Source organism: Bos taurus, chromosome 17 (assembly GCF_002263795.3).
Source record: "Bos taurus isolate L1 Dominette 01449 registration number 42190680 breed Hereford chromosome 17, ARS-UCD2.0, whole genome shotgun sequence".
Classification (NCBI taxonomy): Eukaryota; Metazoa; Chordata; class Mammalia; order Artiodactyla; family Bovidae; genus Bos; species Bos taurus.
In genome coordinates this window covers 58,069,391-58,087,096 of record NC_037344.1, presented here as the reverse complement: position 1 = coordinate 58,087,096, position 17,706 = coordinate 58,069,391, and the positions used below count along the sequence as shown (strand labels likewise).

Genomic DNA, 17,706 nt, shown 5'->3' with positions numbered 1-17,706 from the left:
TGCTCACATCTTGTTAAAGACATAGCATGAAAGGTTGTCCATGTCAGTGCCTGGGAAAGGCGCTCCTTTTTCATAGTATCCCACTGTGTACACTATGATTTGTTTACTTAGTCCTTTATCGAGGAACAGTTGGGTTGCTTCTGCTTTCACTGTTACAGTGTTGTAGTGAAAAGCCTGTACATATGACATTTCATGTGCATGCAGGATGGATTGTTTCCTGCCAGAAAATGTCTGTGTCAAAAGGTAAATGAAAATGGGGTTATATTATGTAGCATTCTTACCAGCCCATTTTTTTTAAGTTTTATCAGCAAAGTTATTTGTTTCAAAATGTTAGGTGTCACTTTGATAAGAAATGGTATCCAAATGTTTGAATTTACATTTCTCTTAGTGTGAGAAAGGTTGAATTTTTTCACATGTGTACCTGCCACTTGTAATTTTTTTCTTCTGTTACTTTTAGGGCTTAAAATTTTTTTTTAATTAAGATATAGTTAATGTACAATATTATATAAATATCAGGTGTACAACATAGTAATTCACAGTCTTAAAGGTTGTAATCCAGTTTTAGTTATCATAAAATACTGACTATATTCACTGTGCTGGATAATATATCCATGTAGCTTTTCAAATTTTGTACATAGTAGTTTGTGCTGCTTCAGCTCCCATCCCCATCTTGTCTCTGCCCCTCCCCTTTCCCTCTCCCAGGAGTAACCACTAGCCTGTTCTTTATATCCATGAGCTTGTTTCTTTTCTGTTAGGTTTGCTTATAAGATTCCACATATAAATGAGATCATGTCTTTTTTTGTTTGACTGACTTCAGTTTAGCTTAATACCTTCTTAAGTCCGTCCATGTTGTTACAGATGGAAATTCCATTGTTTTTTATGGTTGAGTGGTATTCCATTGTGTGTGTGTGTGTGTGTGTGTATACATATATATATACACACACACACACACACACCATGTTTTCTTTGTATCTGTTGATGGACAGGTTGCTTCCATATCTTGGCTATTGTAAATAATGCTGCTATGAAGGTTGGGGTTGCATGTATCTTCTCAAATTAGTGTTTTTGTTTTTTTGGAATATATACCAGAGTGGAATTGCTTAGTCATATGGTAGTTACATTTTTAGCGTTTTGCGAAGTACTCTTTTCCAGTGTCTGTACCAGTTTACTCTCGTACCAGCAGTGTATGAGGGTTCCCTTTTCTCCACATCCTTGCCGGCATTTGTCATTTGTGTTCTTTTTGATGACAGTGTTTTGGGTTATCTTTATGTTTGAATCCTGACCAATATAGAGTTCATCCTGGAATAGCATATGAATCTGATTATATCTTTCCAACATTTCTTAGAAGAAAGCCCATCTCTACCTCACTTGTTTGAGGTGCTACCTTTACAGATTTTTACATATGAAACTCTTAGTATTTCAGTCTGTTTCTAGATGTTACATTTTGTCCAAGTGGTCTGTCTGGTTGCTTACATTTACATCATCACATTTCAGCCTTACTATTTGGGGTTTCATTTTACCCTTCTGTGGGTAAAATCTGTAGTGCTTCCTTGGCTGCATCGTTTGCGTTGAAATCTTTGACGTGTCTCAAATTCCTTTTAGAATTCCCAGGTGGCGCTAGGTGGCGCTAGTGGTGAAGGGCCCGCCTGCCAGTGCAGGAGGAGATTGTAAGGGACCTGGGTTTGATCCCTGGGTCGGGAAGGTCCCCTGGAGGAGGGCACGGCAGCCCATTCCAGTGTTCTTGCCTGGAGAATCCCATGGACAGAAGAGCCTGGTGGGCTGCAGTCCATGGGGTCTCACAAAGTCAGATATGACTGAGCAACTCAGCACGCACGCACTCCTTTTAGTATTAGGATTTTTCTTTGATGATAGCTCCTGAGTTTTCTTGTTCCTCTCTCACTCGCTGGTTTTATCAGGCTGATAGGAATTGTTACCTTCTGAGATAAGCAACAACTTTTCATTCGCCCCTCCCACCCCCAGACCTCAGGAGGCACTGTCTTTAGTCTTACTTCAGTTTAGCAGATTGGAACTATGATATCTGTACTAACATATTCATGAGTAGCTACTTCTAGGCAAAGACAGATCAAGATAATCAAATGCACATTTCGTAGTGCTCCTCTGTAGAGCAGTGAACACGCACTTGTTAGGCAGTGCCATGGCACAAAGGAGATTCACCTTGGGGGTCTGAAATTTGTGACCGTGCTCCACAGAGAAGAAGAAGACAATAAAACGAGTTAATGAACTTCAGCTCCCTGGTTGTGCCAAAGGGAAGCTCTGTAGCCGTGGAGACCCCCTCAGTGGTCTGTCTGTACATGTATTCTCCACAGAAGGAATCAAGTCCAGAGGCGGAGATGGAAGCTGGTCTGGGAGAGAGTAAGCCATCCCCACGTCCTTTTTAGCCTCCCTGTCCGGTAGGAACACTCTTACACCCACCTGGGGTGGTGAGATTTGGCAAGATGATCCACACTTGTGATTTTTTGAATTCCAACCCACTGGCCTCATATTTCTTCTGCCTTGTTTCCGATTGTCAGCTCTGGCCGCTCTCCAGTTTGATTTTACCACTAATTGTGTTGCACGTTACCATACCGAAATGAATCAAATCAGAATGCTTTTCCTGGAGCATTAGATAAAGCAGGCGAAGGTTCTGAGTAATGAGCAGATGCTGCTAATGCAGGGACAGTGCAGACCTTGCCAGGACTCCATCTGCTCCATGCTTGCCTGCCTTTGGCCTTGAGCCACCACATTAGGGAATGGCAGCGTACTCGAAACCCGCTCCCTGCTCAGAGTTTGTCTCAAAAACTCACTCTTTGGTTAGAAATGAGATTACACACTTCTAAGGTGCAAAGAAGTTCTGATTTGTCCCTGTAGGCGGAGAGCGGAGACTCAGTGCTCTTCAGCACGTGGAAGCCTAGGTGGGACAGCCAGCAGTCATCTTTCTGGGGTACCATGGAGCCAGGCAGAGTGGCTTATCCACTGGTGCAGCACTCCCAGTGCAGTTGTCTGTGCCCACACACGCTCTGTTGTCCAGGACTCTGCTTGCCCCGGGCTGGAGTGACTGATTTCTTGTTTCCTGACGTGTGTACAATGGATGGGAGTGGGTCTCTCCAAGCTTCTTTTCAGCAGTGAACAGTAGGACCATGTTTTACTTAGGCAGCTACTGAGACTAGGTGCATCCAAAGTTTTAGTTGCAATTTTATGCTTAATTAAAAAATCGGTTCTTCAGTAGTTTTGCTTATGTCTCTTAGATGTTGATGACATTTTAATGTCATAACATAACCTTTGAATGCAGTATTCAGTCTGCTCCTCTCCCCTGATCAAAACTTAAGTTTCAGAAGTGGATTATTAACATAATTGTTTAGGAGATGGCTAGCGTACCTGAACTATGGAGGATTGGGGTTGTTTTTTTCCAAGGCTTTCTTTTTCTGGTCATTTTTCTCTTAAAGTCTTGGTAAGTAATTCTTGCCAGAAACCTTTGTCTACCTTTTGGTCTTAGCCTTATTCAGACACTTGGCGGACAAAACAAAATGAAACATCTTTCTGATAAAAACCAAAAAAATACCAGGTCGAGCCCTCTTTTTTTTTTTTAAGTCTGCTCTGAGTCTTCACTGAGGTTTGTGGGCTTTCTCTAGTTGTGCTGCAGGGGTTTCTCATTGTGGTGCTCGGGCTCTCTAGTTCCCTCATGACTTGTGGGAGCTTAGTTTCCCGACCAGAGATTGAACCTCTGTCCCCTGCATTGGAAGGCAGAGTCTTAACCACTGGACCAACAGGGAAGTCCCCCAGGTAGAGTTCTTTTAAAAGAATACATTTAAACAGTTTTCTTAATAGTACAAGTGCTTACATTTTAAAGATATTCAGAGTGGAATTAAAAATTGAAGTGCAGAATTCTGAACTGAGGTGGGTTTTTTTTAGTATTGCGGAAGTATTTCTTAGAGCATTGAATGTTATAGTTGATTGCACTTGGAGTGGTCTTAGGGTGTTAAAATTTGTTTCATAGACAAGCCATAGAGACTGTGTTTATGTTATGGAGGAAGATGTCAAATAAAAATACTTATTTTAAGGTTTTTCTGTTCCTCGGGGAAGTTTTAAATTATGTTTGTTTTACACTTGCTTATACATGCTTTGGACTGCATTTGTGTTGTAACTAAATAATAGCTCAGTGTTCCTTAAGTGGCATTCCACAGATAAAACTGTGGGTGGGAGTTGTGAGATCTCTAGGAAATTTTTAAAAATCTGTGTGTTTTTATGGTCATTTGAAAAAGGAATCTGGAACTTTTGGCCTTGTGACTGAACCGCACTGTGAGAGCTCATTAATTGAATTTGCATTTGTAGTCACAGGCTGTTGGCACCCAGTGGTCACCTCGGTGCCTTGTAATGCTCTGTTTTTCACACTAACTGGTCCATAGATGAATTCTTAGAGGTCTGTAAGCTCTCGAATTTAAGAAACACTGGAGAGCAATGTTCTCATGCTTAGACACACATAGCAAATGAGCAATTTCTTGGATAACTACAAATTTTGAAGTTACTATGAAAATAATTTGAAATCGTTTTATCATGCAGAAAACACTGGCACATTGTATTAATGATACGAGAGTTGGTGTTAATCTTCTGGTTTATTGGGGGTCTGGTTTTACTGAACACTGATTTTTTTAATAAGGCACAGCATGATGCATGAATTCAGAGTAGCTGTCCTGTCTTACTACAGTTGAGATTAAGAACAGAAGGGAGCAATAAATAGCACAGGGGAGCTTTGGGGAGATAGTGGAAACTGCAGAAATAAATTGTCCAAGTTCTTCAATCTACCTAATGAAAACTAAGCATGAGTTGTTTTTTTTTTTTAACAAGAAAATTAATTTTAAGCCATAAAATTTAATTTCCTCTTCAGCACTTCCAATTTTAGTTGTAATGTTTACTCTGTTGTGAACCCTAGGCTCTGTTATAGCAGAGATAAATATATTTGTGAACTGTATTGAGTATTTTGAGTCACAGAGCTGTTAGGGAGGCCCATGGAGTGGGACAGCAGTCTAGGGGTGCCAGGGTTAGGTAGGGCAGGGAGTTCGAGGGGAACAGTGACCTGGAGGGTTTGGAAGGTTGCCACCATACAGAGAGGCTGAGCAGGTAAGACAACTAAGGATAATAGGAGCCAGTTTTCTTGTTGTTGGAGAAGGGAGGTGCAGGTATGAAGTGGGGATGGCCAGAAGGAACTCTCGGGGGCTGGATTGGAATAGGAGCTGTTGGTGTGGAGTGCGTGGTTTTCAGTATCGATTGATAAGCAGCCAGAAATGTATGTATGTTCGTATGCCTATGTTTTCATGTATGTCCTGGCTTTGTTTGTGAAAAAGGTATAGAAGCAGCAATAGTCCAGTAGCAAAACTCTGACCTAGTGCTCAGGTCTTGAAAAATATCGCTCTTTACTAAAAGGACCCAAGGCTTCTTGGCGTAATGGCTGACTCCAGGGCTAGGGCAGGGAGAATCTCCAAATATTTAAAAACTAAACAACACACTTCTGAGTAACCCATAAGTCAGAGAGGAAATCACCAAAGAAATTAGGAAATATTTTGAACTGAAGGAAAATTAAAAACAGTATATCATTGTATGGGATGTAGCTAAAGCAATGCTTAAAGGGAAATTTATAACATTGACTATTTATATTAGAAAAGAGAAAGTCGCAAATCAACAGTATAGCTTTTCACCTTAAAATGGAAAAAGAAGAGAAAGTTAAATAAGCAGAAGGAATAAAGTAATAAAGAGCATAAATCAATGGAGTAGAATAGAGTTAAAAAAAATAGAGAAAAATCAATGAAGGGACAACCATACCTTTGAAAAAATTGATCAAATTGACAAATCCCTAGCCGCATTGATGGAAAAAAAGAGAAAAGAAATTAATTGCCAACATAAGGAATGTAAGATGGGACATCATTACAAATCCTGTAAATATTAAAAAGTTAAAATGAAATATTAGGAACACCTTTATGCCAGTAAATCCATAAGTTAGATAAAATGGATGAATTGACTTTTTGGAAGACAAACTACCTAAGTTCACTTAACAAGAACTAGAAAACATAAATAGCTCTATTTCCGATTTTTAAAAAAATCGAATTTATAATTTAGTAGTTTCCACAAAGAAAACTGCAGGCCCAGTGAATCCTATCAAACATTTAAGGAAGAGATAATACCAAATCTACACACTTCCGTAAAATAGACTAAGAGGAACCGTTCTCAACTCCGCTTATGGGGCCAGCATGAAGGCTAGATAAAGAAGAAACAGTAACAACTAACACCTGAAAACAAGGACTACAGATGGATATTCCTCATGAGCATAGATGTAAAAATCCTCAACTATATTATAAAATTGAATCCTGCAAATATATTAAAAAGATAATACATCATAACCAGTTAGGATTCATCCCAGGAATTCAGGGTGAGTTTGATTCCATTAACAATTAATATAACGCGTCATGTTAGACTATAAAAGAAAAACTGTATGTTCATCTCAATGAAACAAAAAAATTTTTTGACAAAAACAAACTCTTACTCATTATTAAAAACTTAGCTAACTTTCTCAGTCTGCTTAAGAGAATCTATGAAAAACTTGGAGCTAACTTTGTACTTAGTGGTAAAAGATGCTTTCCCTTTAGAGTCAGAAATAGGGCAAGACTGTCCATTTTCACTACAATTGTTAAATGTTGTGCTGGAGGGCCTACTTAGGGCAGTAAGGCAAGAAAAGGTATCCAGTTAGGGAGCAAATAAAATGGTCTGTGAATAAATGGATAGACTCCTAAGCTAGCAACAAAAGTGTTTTACTAGAATAAATATTAATATATTTAGCAATGATACTGGATATTAGGTCAGGATGCAAAAATCTACAGTATTCAAGTGAGCAGCAAACAATTGGAATTGATATTGCATCAGAAATATAACATAGTTGGGGATTAACTCAGCAATGTATGTTTAAAACCTATATGCTAAGTGTAAAATATTACTGAGAAAAATTTGAGGAAAGCACGAATAAAGGGAGAGGGTTATTATTAGATTCATGGATTGGCAAGTTGAATGCTGTTAAGATGCCAGCTCTCCCTTAATTGATCTAGAGCTTCAATCCAATTTCAGTCAAAATCCCCATAGGCTTTTTGGGCAGAAATTGAAAAAGCTGATTCTAAAATTTAATATCTGAAAGAAAATGTGGTGGCCTAAGAATAGCAAAGAACAATCTTGGAAAAAAGCATAAAGCTGGAGTTCTTATGCTACCTGATTGGAGGATTTACTGTAAAATGACAGTAATCAAAACAATGTTGATACTGGTTTGAGAATAGACCTGTGGACCAGTGGAACCGAATGAAGTCCAGAAAAAATGTTTTTTATGAAAGGTGTCAACATCCTTTGAAAAAATGACCATCTTTTCAACATCAGTGATCAAATTAATATGTATAGAGATATGTCTACAAATTATAACAAATTGTTTGATATAGTACTACTTGTAGAAAAAATATGTAGTTAAAAAAAAACCTTTTTTCTTTCCATACCACCTTAGGGTCCTGATTCCCGCAGTCATCCCCGTCTCTTCTCCAAAGACATTGGCCGTTCCCGGTGTCTGATACACTCTTCCAGATACAGCCTGTATTGTGTTCACATCATTTAGTTGTATTGCAGGAAGGATCTGGCTGGAGTTAGTGGCTGTGTGCACAGTGACGGCTCTCTTGCATCAACTGCCTTCTTGAACTACACCCGCTTAAAGAAGAGCCGGTCCAAATTCTTCCCCGCCAATCTGTTTTTCCTTTGACTTTGCTAACTGTAAATGTTTCTATTTAGTAACATTGTCGTATTCTTACACCATATCATCTGCCTCCTTTTCAATTTCCTGTCTTTCTGTTTTTGAGTCTTCTCTTTAGAATGTTCGTTCTTTCTGCTTTGAACTTGAGACTACTGAATATATCATCTTTCCTCCTCCTTGACTCAGTTTCTGCTTTGGTCGCTCCCTTGCTTATGTGCTAACCAGTCAGGTCGTTGGTCCACAGGCCCACTCAGATCTCCTTACTTGTCTGGGATGCAGCTTCCAGGATGCTTCCTGTGTACAGTTTTTCTGCCTTAAGCAAGAGTTCAGCTGTAGAGCCGCGTTCAGCTGGGAGGTCAAGGCTGACATGCATGTGGATGCTGCATCTCAGTAAAAAATAAATTTCATTCTGTTTCATCTTTTTCAAGATCTTCTGTGAGTTAGCCCTACCTTATGACCCTTGTTTGCACTGGTTTTAACCTCTTACCTCTTATCCTCTGAAAGCAGAAGTTGTGTTGTCCTCTTAAACTTTACACTAGCCTCCATCTCTGGCTTGCATTCCATGGTGATGCTGTGCAGGCTTAGTGAGTGAAGAGGTACACATTCAGTGAGTGCTATGGGTGTAATTGAAATTTCTGTTAAGATGCTTTTTCTCATTGCAGAATTTCCTTTGACTCCTGCTTCATTTCTTACAGGCAGGTTTTTACTTAACATGGTAGAAATTGAGATTGGCAGCCGTCTTTAGGAATAGTCAGCTTCACTGAGTGTCTCTGAACTGCAGTTAATTGATCCTGTCTACTTAACTGTTAGGAAGCTGAGACCAAGCCTCAGGTGTTGGTTATGCCACCTCAAGTGAAGAGGAGCTCGTGGCTAAAATAAGTTCTAATTGAGATAGCACAAAAGACTACAAGACAGCTTGCAGTTCAAGAAGTGACCAGTCTCTGACTTTCTAAACTGGTAACCTGTTGTAAATTTTATGGTGCATGGAGTAGATCAAAGGGGAGGGATAATACCAATTGTCTTTTCCCAAAACCAGTTCAGCAGTTATTTACCTTTCAAGCAATTAACATAATTACCATTATGCTAAAAAGTAATTTTGGAAAGTTCTGCCCTGAGCTCTTACGACTCCACTGGGACAGTTTTAGTTGGGACTTATCTTTTTGATGGAAGCCTAATTGCAGTTTTGGCTTTGTGCATGCAAACAGAAGCAGCTAATTGTTTAGGCAAATAGCAGATTAATTTAAATATGCATCCCTAATAAAACAAAAATGGTATCCATTATGGCCCTTGTTCCCACGACGAGGCATATAAATATTCTGCCCAAGTGCCATTAGGCGGAGGTCTTAAGGATTGTCGACATTATTTCACAGTGGTAGCACTTTCATGATATCGCATGCTCTTTATAAAAGCTAACATAAATCAGTTTAAACTCATTGAGATCCCATCTCCACTCTGTGCAGTTTCATTACCACACTCTGGCTGGCCTCCTCTGGGAGGTGGGAGGGACGTGCTGCAGACTGGCACCGGTGCCCATCCACAGCTGCCGAGCCGGCTTTATGTCTCCTCCAAAGACTGGCCGTCGTTACTCATGTCACCGCTAATGACTGTTCCTAGGCTCGGGTGAGCTTGGAGTTCCCGCCGCCTCGCGGAGGCTTGTCCAGGTGGAGGGTCCCGGGCCCAGAGAGCAGTGGGCCTGCCAAGCCCAGCTCCCGTCTACTTTCCTGGGCTGGCGGCCCTCCCTCGCTGTGGTCCTCCACGTTTTTCGAGAGAGCCTTTTTCTTTTGTCTGAGTCCTTTTTACTTTGTTCATGAGTGAAACAGTGTTGTGGAGATCTGGCACTGGTTGAGAGTTACACGTCTTTTACCCAGCAACCGAGGGAAAGGCGGACACACCTGCTCTCCTCTCAGCTTTCCCGGTGTGAGGCAGATGGGCCATCAGCCCCGGTGCTGAGGGTCATTTATGTCTGGTTCAGGGAATGCTGGCGATGACCTGTTTGCTCAGTCACCACCAAAGAGCCACAGTGAAGCTCCCTTCGCATTTGCTGAGAAGTTTTCTCTTGCTTCACCTTGGCCGAGCATGCGGAGTAAAGATGGTAGACACCCTTACGGGCATCTCCTTGCTTGGAAGCCCCTCTAGAGGTGGGCATATTTGTAGCATTTGAGTTGGTCTTTTGGCCTCAGTAAACGAGGATGGAGACCCCAGGCCTGGGGGCGGCTGTTTCATGTTCTTGGCTAAGCCATTGGGCTCAGACTTCTCAGTCTCAGTTGTGTGCTTGGAGTAGAAGCCCTTGTGAAATTGGGAAGAGAGAAAGCTGCTTTGTGGAGAGGGGTGGGTGGGGAGGGATGCACAGTACAGAGAGACGCAGAGGCAAGACGTGTGGTGCATCAGGAGACGAACTGCCTGGGTCTGAATGTTTTTCTACTTCCGGCTCTAATCCCTTTTCCGGTCCAGCTATGTTTTCTGCCCTTGAGTTCCGTGAACTAGCCTCGTTTCTGTTCAGTCTGTTTCCTTTTGTATTTAAGCCAGTGGATTTGTTTCTTACAACCAAATGTTCCGTTGCTAAAACATAAGACAAACATTCAGCAAACCTTTATGGATGTTCAGCCACTTTCCGTAGGAAATGGAGCAGAAAAAGGACACACTCCTGCCACTTCAGAAATCCACTATATTAGGAGCCACATCCATGCTAGTGCTGTGTCTGCAGTATGATAAAACTTGGCCTTTCAAGTGAATTTACATCAGATTTTTTAAACTGTCCCCTGTTTGGGAAGGTAGTTTATCGAGCTCTGACAGGTGTTGACTACAGCTTCTTTAATATTATGCAATGTATGTGGACTCAGTTCAACTTGAAATGTCTGTGAAAGTTAGCTGCTCCTTTTTGGGAATCTTAAAATAGTGTGTCAACAGGACAAAAAGTTAAGCTTATCCATTGTCCCCTCACACTTTGTGTATATATCTGTTTTGGTTAGTTGTATCTTCGTGACTATAACTGGTCTTTTCTGCAGTGTGAATGTTGTGAAAATAAAGATTATATCTTCCTGCATGCCCCCAAAACAAGATGCTTGGTGATGGCACTAGAACATCAGCTCCAGGCAGTCAGGGATTTTTTTGTTTATTTTGTCTTGTTCACTGCAGTTTTCCTGGTGCTTAGAACAGTGACTGGCCCCGGGCAGGGGCTCAAATACGTGTTGAATGTATTGTTGCATTGACTGCTTTTTGGCTAAAAATTGGTTAACACGGGTAGTAATTCAAGCATAGTATTATAAAATATTCTTATAATTCAAGTTTTCACTGTTGAAGCCCCTGTAGTTTTAGGGTTGTAAAAGTAGCATGATTTAACTATATTAACAACAACAACAAAAATTACCTTTCATAAAATTAGCTTTCACTCAGGCATCCCTCCTGTCAGCTGCTGTGCTGGCTCCTGCTCACCTCGTCTCTGTATTTTGGGGTCAGATATCCAGCAACACAGTGGGAAAGTGAAATTGCACATCTTGCAAAAGCTGCAGGAGTTTTACCCGTCTTACAAGTGATATGGGAAGAGCAGTAGAAGTGGTAATTACATGGGTAGATATAAATGGGTTTTTTTTTCTTATTTCTCTTTAAAAGATAATTGCCTGCTTATGCAAAAATAATCACAATGCGTGTGGGGTTTATAACATATGTAGTGATTAAAAAGTATGGCAATAATAGCAGAAAGGCAGGGCGGGAGGGAATGGGAATGTGCTGCTTCCCTGTGTGTGAAGTGGTGCAGTATTGCTTGAAGGCAGACCGGTGAGTTACAGATGAGGCTGCAAGTCTATAGCCCCTAAAATAAACACAGTTTGGCTAATAGACCAACAAAGGAATCAAAATGACATGAACACATAATTAACCCAATACCCAGTCCAAAAGAAGGCAGAAAAAGGGGGAAAGGGAACAAAGAACACATGGGACAAATAGAAAACAAGACAATTGGTGGATTAAACCCACCATTGCCAATAGTCACTTAAAGATAAGTCTGCATACCCCAGTTAAAAGCAAGACCAACTGCACACCACCTACAAGTAAACCCACTTTAGATAGACACAAGGCAAAGTGAAAGGAGGGGGAAACAGGTAGCGTGCTGACACTACTCCAGAGTTGGAGTGACTCTATCAGTATCAAAGTAGATTTCAGAGGGAAGAACATAACAGCAAGACATTTCATATGACAGAAGGTCACTTCATCAAGGGAACAGTGCAGCCCTAAATGTTAACTTACGTTAAAGTTGAAGGACTTTGTGAACAATACTGGTACTGATGACAGGTGAGGGTCTGGCTGAGTCACACACTTCATAGTTGGAGAAAATTGACAAAGACCACGACACCACAGACATTCAAAAGAGAAGGATGTGACCATTCAATGGATGGCACCTGGAAGGTATTTTCTAGGAAGACCCTTCTTAGAACAGCTCTGCAATCCTGCGGTGAAGGGTATTTTATTGCATACAATTCTATTGGGGAAATGATGCCAACAAAACCATACTTGATTAATAATGAAAAATGTGTTTATAGATAAACTCCATGTGTGTTTCGAGTGAGCTGTGGTTGAGTAACTTCCACACTTGGCAGAACACAGGTTGAGTTCATGTCGATTACTCATCAAGCTCATGGTTACTTCACGCACTTGTAAACGCAGCCGCTCACCCTGCACTTTCTAGCTGACTTCCAGCCCAGCCTCATCGCTTACCAAGTGGCTTTGGACCAGTTGCTGAGCCCCTCAGAGCTTCTGTTTCTTCCCTTCTGTCAAATGAAGGTAATGATGCTCTTCGCGAGGTGGAAGTAAGCACTGGAGGAGAGGAGACGAGTGAGTGTGTGAATGCTCGCAGGCTCCGCGCAGCAGCAGTGGCTGTACTGCTTTATTGTGTTGTCAGCAAACAAATGTAATGCAGGCTTGTTGGGAAGAGGCACGTCCTGGAACGTGCCTGTCTCCCATTTAATATGTAGAGCCCTTGGCATTTTCTACAGTGTATCTGTTGTTTCTGAGTCTGAATGGAAAGACTTTGCCAAAATATTTGCCAGAGGAATGTGTTGTGGACCCTTTCTCAATCCACTTACCAACAAGTTTATCATAATTCTTAGAAGAGTACACTGTTTTACATCTGAAGCAGCATTTAACTTGAAGAAAGCTCTGCTTTTGTTTGTAATCACCTCCTTAGCCTACTGACAGTTTGACAGGCTTGCAGAGCAACCCAAATGTATTATTTTCTTCTAACTTGCTGTATGTATTTAGTGCTGAATATTACCCTATAGTAAGATCCTATGTTCAATGCATTTACTGTTTAAAGATAAAGCTGTTGTTGTTCAGTCACTCAGTCTTTCTGACTCTTTTGCGACTCCATGGACTGCAGCACACCAGGCTTCCCTGTCTTTCATTATTTCCCAGAGTTTGCTCAGAATCATGTCCATTGAGTCAGTGATGCTATAAAACGATCTCATCCTCTGCCAACCTCTTCTCCTTTTGCCTTCAATCTTTCCCAGCATCGGGGTCTTTTCCAATGAGGTGGCCCTTTGCATCAGGTCGCCAAAGTATTAGATCTTCAGCTTCAGCATCAGTCCTTCCAATGAATATTCAGGGTTGATTTCCTTTAGAATTGACTAATTTGATCTCCTTGCAGTCCAAGGAACTCTCAAGAGTCTTCTCCAGCACCACAGTTCAAAAGCATCAATTCTTCAGTGCTCAGCCTTGTTTATGGTTCAACTCTCACATCTGTACATTACTCCTGAAAAAACCATAGCTTTGACTAGATGGACCTTTGTTGGCAAAGTGATGTCTCTGCTTTTTAATAGCCTGTCTGGGTTTCTCATAGCTTTTCATCCAAGGAGCAAGCGTCTTTTAATTTTGTGGCTGCAGTCACCATTCACAGTGATTTTGGATTCCAAGAAAATAAAATGTGTCACTGTTTCTACTTTTTCTATTTGCCATGAAGTGATGGGACCAGATGCCATGATCTTAGTTTTTTGAGTGTTGAGTTTGAAGCCAGTTTTTTCACTCTCCTGTTTCACCCTCATCAAGAGGCTCTTTAATTCCTCTTTGCTTTCTGCCATTAGAGTGGTGTCATCTGAATATTTGGGGTTGTTGATATTCGTGATAATCTTGATTCCAGCCTGTGGTTTATCCAGCTCAGCATTTCACATGTGCCCTGCATATAAGGTAAGTAGGCAGGGTGACAATATACAGCCTTGATGTACCTTTCCCAGTTTTGAACCGGTTCGTTGTTCCATGTCTGATTCCAAATGTTGCTTCTTGACATGCATACAGGTTTCTCAGGAGGCAAGTAACGTGGTCTATTCCCATTTCTTTAAGAATTTTCCACGGTTTGTTGTGATCCACACAGTCAAAGGCTTTAGCGTAGTCAGTGAAGCAAAAGTAGATGTTTTTCTGGAATTCCCTTGCTTTCTCTATGATCCAACAGGTGTTGGCAATTTGATCTCTGGTTCCTCTGCCTTGTCTAACCAGCTTGTCCATTTGGAAGTTCTCAGTGCATGTACTGCTGAAACCTAGCTTGAAGGATTTTGAGGATTACTTGGCTAGCATGTGAAATGAGCACAATTGTACGGTAGTTTGAACATTCATTGGTGTTACCTTTCTTTGGGATTGGAATGAAAACTGACCTTTTCCAGTCCTGTGGCTGCTGCTGAGTTTTCTAGTTTTGCTGACATGTAGAAGACAAAGTACAAGGCAAAGGAAAATGGAAAGAGGGATTGCAGAAAGATGGAAATTGAGCGCTTTATCTGCTTGTAATAAATAGGACTGGACTTATGGATGGGCAGTAGAGAAGAAATTGTTTAGTTGCTCAGTTGTATCCACCTGTTTTGTGACCCCATGGACTGTAGCCCACCAGGCTCCTCTGTTGATGGAATATTCCAGGCAAAGATACTAGAGTGGATTGCCATTTCCTTCTCCAGGGGGTCTTCACAACCTAAGGAACAAACCCCTGTCTCCTGCGTTGGCAGGTAGATTTTTTTTTTACTGCTGAGCCATGCTGTGTAACATGGCAGGCCATATAGGATAACATCCAGATGTAAAAACGATTGCTCTGTCTCCAGGGTTTTGTGTGGTTTTCTCCTTTAATCTGCCCAGAAGTCCTAGGTAGTAGGTAATATTTTCAGTTTTAAGATGAGAAAACAGACTCTCAGCTTTGAGTAACTTGCCCAAGGCCTTCAGCAGGCAAACAGTGGAGCTGGGTTTGAACTCAGACAACCACATACTGTGTTATCTGTGCACGGTTATTTTCAGTGATTTTTGAAAAGTAAAATCAGTTGATATCGGATCATCTGCATTATCCAGCATGAGCCAGAAAGTGATTCTTTTTTTTAAGAAATTATTCCTTTTATTGAGAAGACCAAGAATGTCCCTGGAGTAATAATCGTATTAACAATTCTATTGGTATTAACTCTTTATTCCCTGATATATCATGTGCCCTTTCAATATGAATGTTCATAGCCTTTATGTGTCAGGAAATATTTTTGTGTTATCTATTTAAATATGTTTCATTTAGAATTTGGTTTTATTCTTTCAGGACTTAAAAACTATGCATGTTAGCTATCCTTTGTCTGTATTGAATAGCATGTCATTTTCAGGAAGTAATTATTTTCTTGCATATTTTCTTTGTGAGGGGAAAGTAGCTTCATGGATGGGAATGGTAAAAAGAAATTATTTGACAAGAAAAGAATAAGTGGCACTCGAAATACAGGAAAGTTTATATTTCTGTAGAAAAGTGTAAGTTTCTCCAGACAGTTTGTTCTCAAACTTAGGCATACATCCCCAGAGTTTGCTGCCCATGAACCTGAATTTCTAATAAGCTCCCAAATGATACTGATGCTGCTTGTCCAGGGGCTACACTTGGATATCATCGTTGTAGACAGTTTGAGAAGGGTGGAGACACGACCAGTGTGTGTAAAAGGAATTCATCTGGGGTCAGCATTCAAGGGGGTGGGAGAAGGTTATGTAGTATGATCAAGGAATTTCCTAAGTCGTAGTTTTTAACAAGTCTGGGATAAGTCAAGCTTGTGTTTTAGATTTTGCAAAAGAAAACACCTCTGCTAACCATGGCTAGAAGAAGGTAGTGGTGAGGAAGTTTGTAAAGTATTTGTAAGAACTTCTTAGAATGTAGGTTAACGGCTGTTTTCAGAACCTGCTAGTGTCTAGGTCAGTGCCTGGCGTGTAACAAGTCCTCAGTAATAATGCGTTTCATGTTACTTCATCTCTTAGCATGGCTCTAATCAAAGACGAGATAGGCTCCCCTGGTGGCTCAGCGGTAAAGAATTTGCCTGCCAATGCAGAGCACATGGGTTTTGATCACTGATCCAGGAAGACCCCTCATGCTGAGGAGCAGCTAAGCCTGTGCACTGTAACTACTGAGCCTGTGAGCCTGTGCTCTGGAGCTCAGGAACCACAATGATTATAGTCCATGAGCCGCAACTGCTTAGCCCTCGTGCCCTAGAGCCTGTGCTCAGCAACGAGAGAAGCTACCACAATGAGAAGCCTGCACGCCGCAACTAGAGAGTAGCCCCTGCTCGCCACAACTAGAGAAAAGCCTGTGCAGCAACAAAGACCCAGCACAGCCAAAAATAAATAAATTATGGAAAAAAGACAAGAGAGAACAGTTGTGAGGATGTGGATAATAGGGAACCCTGGTGCACTGTTGGTGGGCATGCAAATTGGTGCAGCCACTGTGGAAAACAGTATGGAGGTTTCTCAGAAAATTAACAATAGCACTTCCCACGTGATCCAACAATTCCACTCTGGGTATACATCTGAAGGAAACAAAATCACTGTGTCGAAGAGATACCAGCACCCTTGTGTTCACTGAAGCATTTCTCACGATAGCCAAGACATTGAAGCGGTCTAAGTGTCCACTGATGGATGAATGAATGAAGAAAATGTGGTATATGTATACAGGGGGTCACTATAGAGCCATAAAAAAGAAGGAAACTCTGCTATTTGCAACAATATGGATGGATCTTGAGGGCATTATGCTAAGTGAAATAAGTCAGAGAAAAAACAAATACTGTATGATCACACTTATATGTGGAATCATTAAAACAAGAAAAACTTCAAAGAAACAGAGATCAGACTTGTGGCTGCCAGGGTAGAGAAATTGATTTAAGGTGGGTACAGAAGGTACAAACTTCCAGTTATAAGTTCTGAGGGTGTAATGTGCAGTGATGACTGTAGTCACTAATGTTTAGTCACTCAGTCATATCTGACTCTTTTGCACCCTCGTGGGCTGTAGCCCTCCAGGCTCCTCTGTGCAAGGGATTTCCTAGATAGGAATGGTAGAGTGGGTTGCCATTTCCTTCTCCAGGGGATCTTCCCAACCCAGGGATCGAACCTGTGTTTCCTGCATTGGCAGGCAGATTCTTTACCACTGAGCCACCAGGAAAGCCCATAGTTAATAATACCATATTGTATATTTGAAAGTTACTGTGAGAGTAGATCTTAAAAGTTCTCATTATAAGGAAAAGGATATTTGTAACTATGTGAAGTGATGTTAACTTATTGTGGTAATCATTTCACAGTGTATCAAAGCATTCTGTTGTACACCTTAAGCTTATATAATGTTATGTGTCCATTATATTTTAACAAAACTAGAAAAAAATTATTTGTTGTGCAAGAGGACAAATAGAGTAAGTTAAGAACTCCATATGTTAAAACTATTCAGCAATTTTGTCCTCCTGTTCTTCTTAGAGGGGTTCCCTGGTAGCTCAGTAGTAAAGAATCTGCCTGCCAGTGCAGGAGACGCGAGTTCAGTCTGGGTAGGGAAGATCCCCACTCCAGTATTCTTGCCTGGAGAATCCCATGGACAGAGGAGCCTGGTGGACTATAGTCTATAGGGTCACAAAAGAGTTGGACATGGCCTAGCAACTAAAAACAATTCTTCTTAGATATCTCATAAAACTGTTTTTTTAAAA

The 17,706-nt window shown here is 41.0% G+C and overlaps 1 protein-coding gene across 3 annotated transcripts in view; it reads left to right on the top strand.

Annotated features, from left to right (window-relative positions):
• FBXW8 (F-box and WD repeat domain containing 8) overlaps nt 1-17,706 on the top strand; it is a 114,312-nt gene that overhangs the window by 54,012 nt on the left and 42,594 nt on the right. The gene's annotated exons all lie outside the window — the stretch shown is intronic.